The following is a 9,558-nucleotide window of genomic DNA, read 5'->3' on the forward strand; positions in this document are numbered from 1 at the left end:
CATGGCTGTGCTTGTATGGACACTGCCCATTATATATAAAAAAAAAAAAAAAAAAGTCACTTGAAGAAGGGGGAAAAAGACAATAAACCTGTGGAGCAAATTAGCTACAAACTGAGTAAAGGGCAATTGAAATAGATAAACCTAATTATGTAATAGAACAAGACTGTTAAAAAGAAAAGAGGATTGTTACTACCTGTGGAGTGCAGAGGTTAGCAGACGGAGCAGGTAAATTGTAATCAGCTATACAAACCATTGTTTGTATTTAGTTTATGGTTTTTAGTTATGAATTATTTGAAGACCCATCTTTTCCACACTTGAAGGACGCTTTGTGCCTGAAAGCTTATCTAACATCTTTCCCAACTATATAGTTGGTCCAATAAAAAGTCTTACCAAACAATGTTGCTTTTCATACAATCCCTGAACTATGATTCTCCTCAAATGGTCACCTTTCCTGATTTTTGCCTCCCCTTATTCCAACTCCAGAGCACAATGTAACAGCTGATTATGTTGCTGATACTTGTTTTTTTTTCTATCAAAAAGTTCTGCAGCATACAATATATAAAAATCACTCTCTGCAGTTCTATTACAATGTGTGGCAAATTCATTAAATATATGCGTCTCTTATGGTCTTTAAGCCCCCTAGTTCTACTATTTGTTTTCCTTTTCTTGCACTGCAGGCTCAGTAAGAATAATTCAGAGGAATACTGGGAGCCGGTTCAATTTAATGTCATCACTTTTCAATAGAGAAATGGGCTCCTTCAGCAGTACATGAACATGTTATTTGTAGCAGCTTTTCCATCAAGATAGATTCTTAAGCATTTGATTCAAAAGACAAATAGGTTATACACTTGCATGTATTTCCTCGGACATGTTTGCATTACACACAATTGCCTTTCAGGGTGATGGCTTATAGACATTCAGTGGGGGCTCGAGAGATTAAATCATTTAGAGTTCTTTAAATATTTAGCACTAAAGAAACATCTAGTATTATATGCTCCATTACTTAGGTACAGGCAATTAGCAATTATTGGGGAAAAAAAAGATATAAGGATATGGCAGAACATAGAATCTGGAGTTCATTTAACTTTTTCTGCTGTGGACTGTTAATGCCTTGGCAGTGCTATGTGTCAGAAAGAAGGAATAAGAGCTTCATTGATTAAAGGTGAGCTGCAAAGTTTGTTTAGAAAAATATGGGTAATATCCTAAAGAATGGCTTGAATAAGTGATCGTATACAAATAGATTGAAAATGTGCATTTGAATAATAGTTCTTTTCTATTCACTAAGGTATAAACCCCATCATTACTTGTTTTGCTTGCAACCAGTAAAGACATCAACACAACCTAAAGAGGAATAGGGAAAGCAGTGAAGGGCCAGACTTTAAAATATTTTTGCTCTTTTCTGATTTATAGACTGAAGTAAAACTAATGTCTTGTGGTTAACCACAGAACTGCTTGTTGGAACCAATTGATTCTACTCCCATTTCTGTGAGAAACCCATATTTTCTGCTTGTTTGTAAACTTGGGCAAGTAACTGAAAAGTGTGTGCGCCTCGGTTCTCATTTTGTAAAATGTCAGTCAGTATTATTCCATAGCTACTGATAGGGTTGTCTAGCTAAGAGTATTTAGTTCATCAAGCCCAATGAGGACCCCCTAACCAGAAAGAACTCTATAAGGGCCTCACTATTTTTAGAAATACCAGACAACCTCATTCTAACAAACCCTATTTAAAACACCCCCACTCCTGCTTTTAACCATCTTAACAGGGACTGATTTGTTCATTTTGATGCTGCAATTGACTAAAGGATACTTTAACAAACTCTTCTCCTGCTGCCATGGGGAACTCATTTTAATGGGTTTATACTGTGTGTCTCCTTTTTAACTCCACCTCTGTATATTTATTGTTTGGGATTTGATAACTAGCGCTGTCTATCAGATGCAGCATGGGGCAGGTGACCTAACGTAGTTGGAAAGGGAGTGGTAGAACCCACTCAGCTGCTCTCACGTAGCACACTTCACTATAGTTGCTTTCCATGCTATAATTTGGATTTGGAGCCTGGAGGGGGCAACTGGGATTGTGAGCTAGTGCGGATGAAGAATATGGGCAGCATGTGTGGCTAGTGGCCAGGGCTTGAGCAGGGAGGAGGAGGAGAGAAACAGAGTAGGTTCCCCAGGTCTGGCCTAGGTCTGGTACTGTTTAATATCTTCATTAATGACTTGGTGCCATCATAATTCCATCCTCCAAGTTGGGTGATGTAGCAGACACTTTGGTGGCCAAGAAGAGGATTCAGAATGACGTGGATGCTTTGGAGAAACCGTAAGAAATAAGTCAAATTAAATTCAGGAAAGACAATGGCAAAGAACTGCATATAGGGTGGAACCAAGCACACAAGCCTATAACATGTGAAGATAAGCTGAAGTCCTAGAAGCTCTCCAGCTCTATAGGGCTGAGTGCCACAGAAAAGCCAATGAGGAAATCTATAGTTCTGTATTCAGAACAGGGTTTGCATAGTGTGCAATACATGAGGCTAGGGTCACCCAACGAACAACTTCCCTGTGGAAAATAAATACAGTATCCCTTTAAAATCCCATGAAATGGGAAAATCAAATTATCACTGCCCCTTGAAGATCATACAGAGCTATAATCATCTAAAGAATATTTTTATCATACTAGGACACTCTTCTGTACTAATATTTTAATTGAGGCCTTTATTATAATTCCCCTAGCGAATGTTTCTGTTACACTTATTGATTGCCACGTTCCAAAGAACAAGTAAAAAAAAAATAACAGTGCAAAACAATTTCATAGGCATGAAAAAGCACATTTTCACAGCAGGCTGCTTATCTGGAGCAGTCAACCACCCCAACTGAAAACTGCTTAAAATATCGCCTAAATCTTCCATCCCTGCAGAAGCCACCAATTTACTGTGGTTTATGGATTAATTAGATTTTACTTTGAACCCCATGGCTATTGCTAGAAACTTCAGGCTGTTTACTTATGTTTCAAGGCTTAAGTTCGTAATAATATACATGATGTAAATCTTCTTACTTGGTTACTTAAACTTGCTGCAAAGCTACAAGTTAAAAAGCCAGCTTTTATTTTTAACCCTTTTTTGCTGGGGGGTGTGGGAGGAGGAGGGGGGGACACATGACAAGATACACATTGTCAGGATTGTAGCAGCATTTTCACCTACAAAGTTGTGATAGCAAGTACATTTAAAAACAGGAGAAGGAAAAGAATCCCTACTGTTAAGGTAGGACATCATGAGCTTTAAGAGAAATTTGGGGCTAGTCCCTCAGGTAGCCAGGACTTCTGGACAAGTTGAGGACAGTCAACTCTGTTCTAGTACTTCTCTAGTCAGTTCTGCAAACTCAGGGCTCGAAAGCCAAATCAGATTCTTTTCCACGCTAGGCATTATCAACATTAATCAATAAATGTTCTACAAGCCAAACTCAACCCTCTGTTACCTGTGTGCAGTAACTTCCTTGACTCCAGTGAGCTGCATAGTTCCAATTACAGGGCTGATACTACTGAGATGTGACATCAGGAATGGACATCAGCTAACTAATTTTGGAGGTTTGATAGGAATAAAATGCAGTAGAAACTTAATGCCAATTGAAGTCTGCAGATACGACTGACTGCAAAAAGGAAGAAAGTTGAGTAGGAAAATGCCAAATGTACAGGCACGTTCTGGAGAAGAAGCATATTTTGACTATGTGATATTATGCACATTCTAGGAGTAATTCTCTTATATCAATAGTATCGGTAATGCTGAAGAAAGGAATGAAGGCAAGTAGAGTGTTGAACTCCAAAGGAAAGTTAAGTGATATCTCTCAGAGAGCCAGGTATCTTGAGGAGAAAAAAATCATTTTCTGCTGACCGTAGATGACAAAAATATGACCCATAGCTCTGAGATTATTTCTGGATGCTAACTATTAGCAAGGACCCAAGTGGATATGCTTGCTTTGGGCTTATTTTTCCACTGTATTTAGTGGAAAATCTAAGCTTGGTCTGTCCCAGGTCATATTTTGCTGTTCACTTGATGTTAGCTTGTGGTTACATAAATGGAAGGCACAACAGGACTCCTTGCAAGGTATATTGCAAACCCAACAGGCAATTCAAGTTCTGCTTTCCAGTTGGTTACTCTCCTAGTTATTACTTCGTTGAAAAAGACAGGGGAGATAAAGAATGAAACCCTGCCTGTTGTCTACAGTAGTGCAATCTGAGAAAGCTGAGGACAGAAAAATAATATGTGATGGTTGCTGGGGGGATGGGGGAGTAGGCTGCCTCCAAACTGGCCCAGTTCCAGGTAACACACTGGGTCATTATTATTGCTCGTACTAGTATCATTGCTCAGCTTTAGGGGCAGATCTTGCCCAAACTTTCATGTGTGTAATGCAAAAGGCAGCAAAGCATATAGGGCACTGTGCTGGGGAATAAGGATGAAGAGAGGTTCTAAAGGGATCTATATATCTGATCTGGTAGGGGGCTATGCTGCTTCTTCATTCTTGAAGTCTGCTCATTTGGGCTAGGGACAGAAGTTACATCTAAACCAGTTTAAGTGATCAGAAACTAGTTTAAACCTGTAACACAGAGGTTTTTAACCTTTTTTTGGTCAGTGTACCCCTGGCCGCCAGTTGAGAAGCAAGGAGTCCCCCGGTGGCTGGTCGACAAGCAGGGTGCCACTCAACGAACCAGAGGGTGGGAGCCGCCGGTGGCCAGCCAACATGTGAAACCGGAAGTGCCAGACGCAAAACCAGAAGCACTGCTGCCGCACACCCCCTGGGGCCTTCCAAAGTACCCTCAGTTGACAACTCCTGCTGTAACAGAACAGAAGTTCAGTGCACATAAACTAGTCTCAAAAGGGCTGAAACTGGTTTAAGAAAAATCTGATTGAATGTAGTATCAGACTTAACTGATTTGGGTCAAACTGGTTTATGAAACTTCTGTCCTAGACCCCTTCCTGGTTTAAGTTAAATCACTGTCCCAGCATGCTTTTCAGCCCTGGGCTGGGCTGTGCTGTCTGCTCCAGAGAGCAGGGCTGGTCCTGCTTCCCTGCTCCATACCTGAAGCAGTGAAGGCTGGCTCACTGCCCCCCCAGGCAAACCCCTGGGGCCAGGGAGGGGGGTTAAACTCACTTTCCCCCAAGTATGGAGCTGCCCTGCCCTGTGGTCTTACTTACTGCTGGCTGCGACTGTGGACTACAAATCCCAAAGGCACCTGGAAGCAAGAAGAAGTGATGAGCAACCCTACACAGTCCTGCTGCTGTGAGTTTGGACTGCAAATCCTAGAGACCGCAGGGGCAGTAGGAAGAAGATGCAAACACACAGCTCATACTGGTTATGTGCCAGTGAGCCCTGCTCTAGTGCCCCCTGGCTTCTGGCTTGAGCCACTGCAGGCATGTGGCTGCATTTCCTAAATCACAACTGAATATCTGTTCATTTGCTTATTAGTTCACTTTTTGCAGCTTAGACTAACCTGCAAAGACTGAATCAATTCAGCCTCAGGCTTTTTGACTGTCTGTACTTAGCCATGGTATATGTGCTTATGGCACTAAACTTTAATTCTGAGGCCTTGATCATGGCTGGGGAGTGGGTTGGTTTCCTTTTCCCACAGAACTGCCATGTGCAGAAGAGAGAGGATTTGATAGCTGAACAGTGAAAAGCAACTCATGCAAAGATACAGGAACAAATGATGCCCTACTTCACACCCTCTTCACTTCTACTGTATTCAGTTAAATTGCATGGGTGTAACCAGTGCTGAATTTAGGTCATATTAATTGTTTTCTTTTCCGTAACTCAGGCAGAAGGATAATTCTGTTTGCAGGACAACCAGAACAAAGAACACTCAAACTGATCTCAAAACAAGTAGTCCCACATATCACAATATAAGTTACAGAATAAATACATTAATCACAGCCTTCTCCTACATCCCTGCTGCTACCATAAGGAGTTCTGGACTCCTCTTAAGCCAAACTGATAATCCTATATTATTCCTTTATTTTCAGGTTTTGTGTCAAAAAACCAAGTCCCCTAGGGATTCAGAGGTCACCACTGACCTGACATTGGCCAATGACCTAAATTAGGAGCAACACCAAAGTTGGGTATGTGTGTGCAGAGAAAATAAGAACTGCCCCAAACCTTCTCCCAAAATCTAGCCTTAATCTTTTTTGAGGTGCAAAAATTAATTATTTGAAGCACATGATTAGCTTAATCAATTCTTGAGACTATCCACCTGCCATGAGGAAACTCTTCTGAGATTTTTCAGCCCTATGGTTCAGATATTCCATTTCTTCAAAGATCTGACTATCTTGGGTGGCTATATTAAACCACCAAGTTTATGATGTCCATTGCTAATTTAAACCAAACAGCCAGTTTCATCAGTACTCTCAAACTGAGGTAGATCTAGGATCCAAAGGGAAGAGGATGGTAAGAGTAAAGGGAGTTATACAAATGGTTGCCTAAGGGCTGACTAAGCCCCAGCACAGTTTAGAGCAGCTTTGGGGTTGATCTAACTTGTGCCTGGATGGTTATGCTTCTCTGGAGCTGTTCTAGCAAACAAGAATAGCCAGAGTTCAGCAGTGTTCTCACCATTCTCCCAGGAATGTTTCCAAGACACACCCTGCATCCAAAGCTATTCTGCTGGATGGACATCATACTGCTTCTACAGGAATTCCTCTGTCATGGGGGAATTATCCAGGAGCTGAATTCCCTGGGCTTATGCCTCTTTTATGTGAGTGGAGTTGGAACAAAGGGGCCACAGAGCAGTGGTGAATGATGTGGGTAGTTCATTAACGCACAACAATAGATTCTTTTGCAGTAATTTATTTAAATATTTCAGCCCTGACTTTATTTGGCTCTGACCCTTAAGGACCCTGGTTGGGTAAGTAACCTAATCCCCAGCTGTGCTGGAAGTTCCACGTGTTATAGTGATGATGGTTTTCCATCAGCAGCACCTGCTTATAAAATGCTTAACTCACATACCTGCAGTGCCTTTGAATGCAATTATTCATCACTACTGACTTGCAGAGTACCTGTCAGTTTGTAGATTTAGCTGCTCAAAGACTACTGAAGTGCAGAGGAGATTCATTTGATTTTCCTACATTGTAATGCACATCTAGAGCTCTCCACTCCTGCAGGTTAGATGTCAGATTTGCTTTTATAGGCAGTGAGGAGGGGAAGGGAGGGGACTTACTAGCGTGTTCAGTCAGAAGTTGAGAATATGTCAGTACACTAAGTCACTAATCTTCCAAATCCTCTGGATGTTCCAAATTTTCTTTAGCCCAGGCACATGGTTTCTTATCTGAATGGAAAAGATGACACATTTAGGCGAAGTTTTCATAAGGATGTTTTAAACTACTTGCAGCTGATTACAGTGCTACGGAGAGCATGCATTTGCAACAACATGACTTTTTACTGAGGCTCTGGAGCAAGCTGAGGGTTCCAGGAAAGAAGCCAGTTTCTAAGAGACATGCTGATCTTGGGTCTGTGTCCTTCAGGACTGCGTTCCCACCAGGTTTGGCAGTATGGACTCCATTCTCTAAGAATCTCGTTCCCGTAGCTGCAGGTAGAGCGATGAAAGATTTTTTTGCTTCAGCACCTGAGTTAGGTGGCAGGCAAGCTGGGGGCCTTATAATTTAGGCCTGTAATATGCCTGCTGTATAGTAAATGACAGGCGACCAGCCCTCTTTGTGTTTTTATGGGGAACAGGTTATATTCTTAATTGGGCTTTAAAGCAGATCCACGGGGATAATGAATGCTTACAACTCCTACCAACTGTTTTGTGCCTTTTAAGATTGAGCCTCGGAGGAGCTGGACTGGATGATCTTCCGAGGTCCCTTCCAGCCCTAATGTCTATGAAATCTATGAGCTACTGGAGCTGGATAATGCACACATTTGCATTATACTGACAGATACTGTCGCTGCACACATTTTTAAGGGAGACATGGGAAAAGGCCTTCCTTTGCCTTCTATTACTAACCAAACCCAACATAAAAAAGCATTCTTGATTCCTTACAGCTATCTGGCTCTTGTCACTGAGTGCCCTAATTCTCTTTAGTAATAAATTGTAATGTTACAGATAGGTCAACAAGCAATAAGAGCATAACTCTGAGGCTAGAAAGCTCCAGAAATATGTTGGAGACAGCATAGGTGACTGGTATGAGCTGCACAGGGGGGAACATGCCCCTCCTAACAGGGCCGTCCCTGCCACCAGCTTCTGCAGGTGCTCGGCAGCCCCATCCCCAGCACTGACACCAGCTTCTGCGGGTGCCCCTTCAGACTCAGGAGACACCAGTCACCCATGGGAGATAGGTGCGCTTGGCTCTTTTCCTGCATGGTATTTTGTTTCTATTTGTGCTGGATATCAGTCTCTAGAATTTGGCAGAATGGCTGGGCAACAGAGAACAAGCCAGACACTGCAGTGGAAAGTATCTTTGCATCCTAAAGTGTGGTTTTCACAGAAGCTGATGCTTTGGTTGTCTTTCATGGACCTGACCCAAAAGCAACAGTAATGACTTTAGAAGTCCCTACTGGTAATACAGGAAACAAGACCAGGATCCACTCCCAGCTGCTGACAGGCAAGTTGAAACTTTGTTCTAGAAAATAAAGACTTGAAGTTCACTTGTGTCATGTGATGAGCACTGTTGACTATGATAAGCTCTTTACTGGTGTTGCGAATCAGAGCAGCCGCCGGCAGCCGCCTGACTTACACACCGGAGTGTTTAGATTTATTGCTCGGCAGGCAGGTAGTGATGGATGGAGTGGAATTAACCAGGCACAGACACGTGTAGGTTACAGGAGTTTGTTTACTTATGTCGCCTAGATAGTGGTGGACGACGCAGGCGAGCCTTTGTTCCGTTATAGCTTCAGTTATAGAGTTGAATATACGCATATAACTTCGGTTACAGAGTCGAGTACATGCACGCAGTTAGGTTACGACGAGAGAATGACGGACGTGGCGCCAGGAACGGACGGTCGCGCTTGCAAGACTTTCTACGTCAATATTTTACGCTGGCGGGGCGATTGATTGGGAATTGATCAATTTCCCAATTCTCTGGTGACAAGCACAGGTGTTTCCTGTGAGATCCCCAGAGCTCTCCGCCTTGGGCGGAAACCGTTAAACTATTTATAGGCAGAGGTGTTTTACAGGAATATCCAATGGTGAACCGTTATATGGAATCTTTAATTTTTGGCAGGTGGCAGCTCTTTGTCTCCTCAAGTTACAAGGTAGTGGGTTAGGTTTCTCTACCTGTTACGTGTGTGCTACGTGTGAGGAGCTTACGTTTATCTTTGACCAATTATATATAGTTTCCCCTAGCATTTTATTTCAGCTGACCAATTATCTACAGTACTCCGGCCGCGTTTTGTTTCAAGGAATTTTTGGCAGGGATGTCTTTTAACCCTTAATCGTCAAAATGAGGATGATTTGAATGGTATCTCTTGCTCAGTGGCATGGGCACAAGTTAATTGGGTTGTGACATGCCCCCTTGCCCATGGCACAGCAAGTGATCACTTTATCTTAAATTAGAGTTCATTCTCGTCATCATATTCGCCGTCATT

The sequence above is a fragment of the Alligator sinensis genome, unplaced genomic scaffold (genome assembly GCF_000455745.1).
Source record: "Alligator sinensis unplaced genomic scaffold, ASM45574v1 scaffold1207_1, whole genome shotgun sequence".
Classification (NCBI taxonomy): Eukaryota; Metazoa; Chordata; order Crocodylia; family Alligatoridae; genus Alligator; species Alligator sinensis.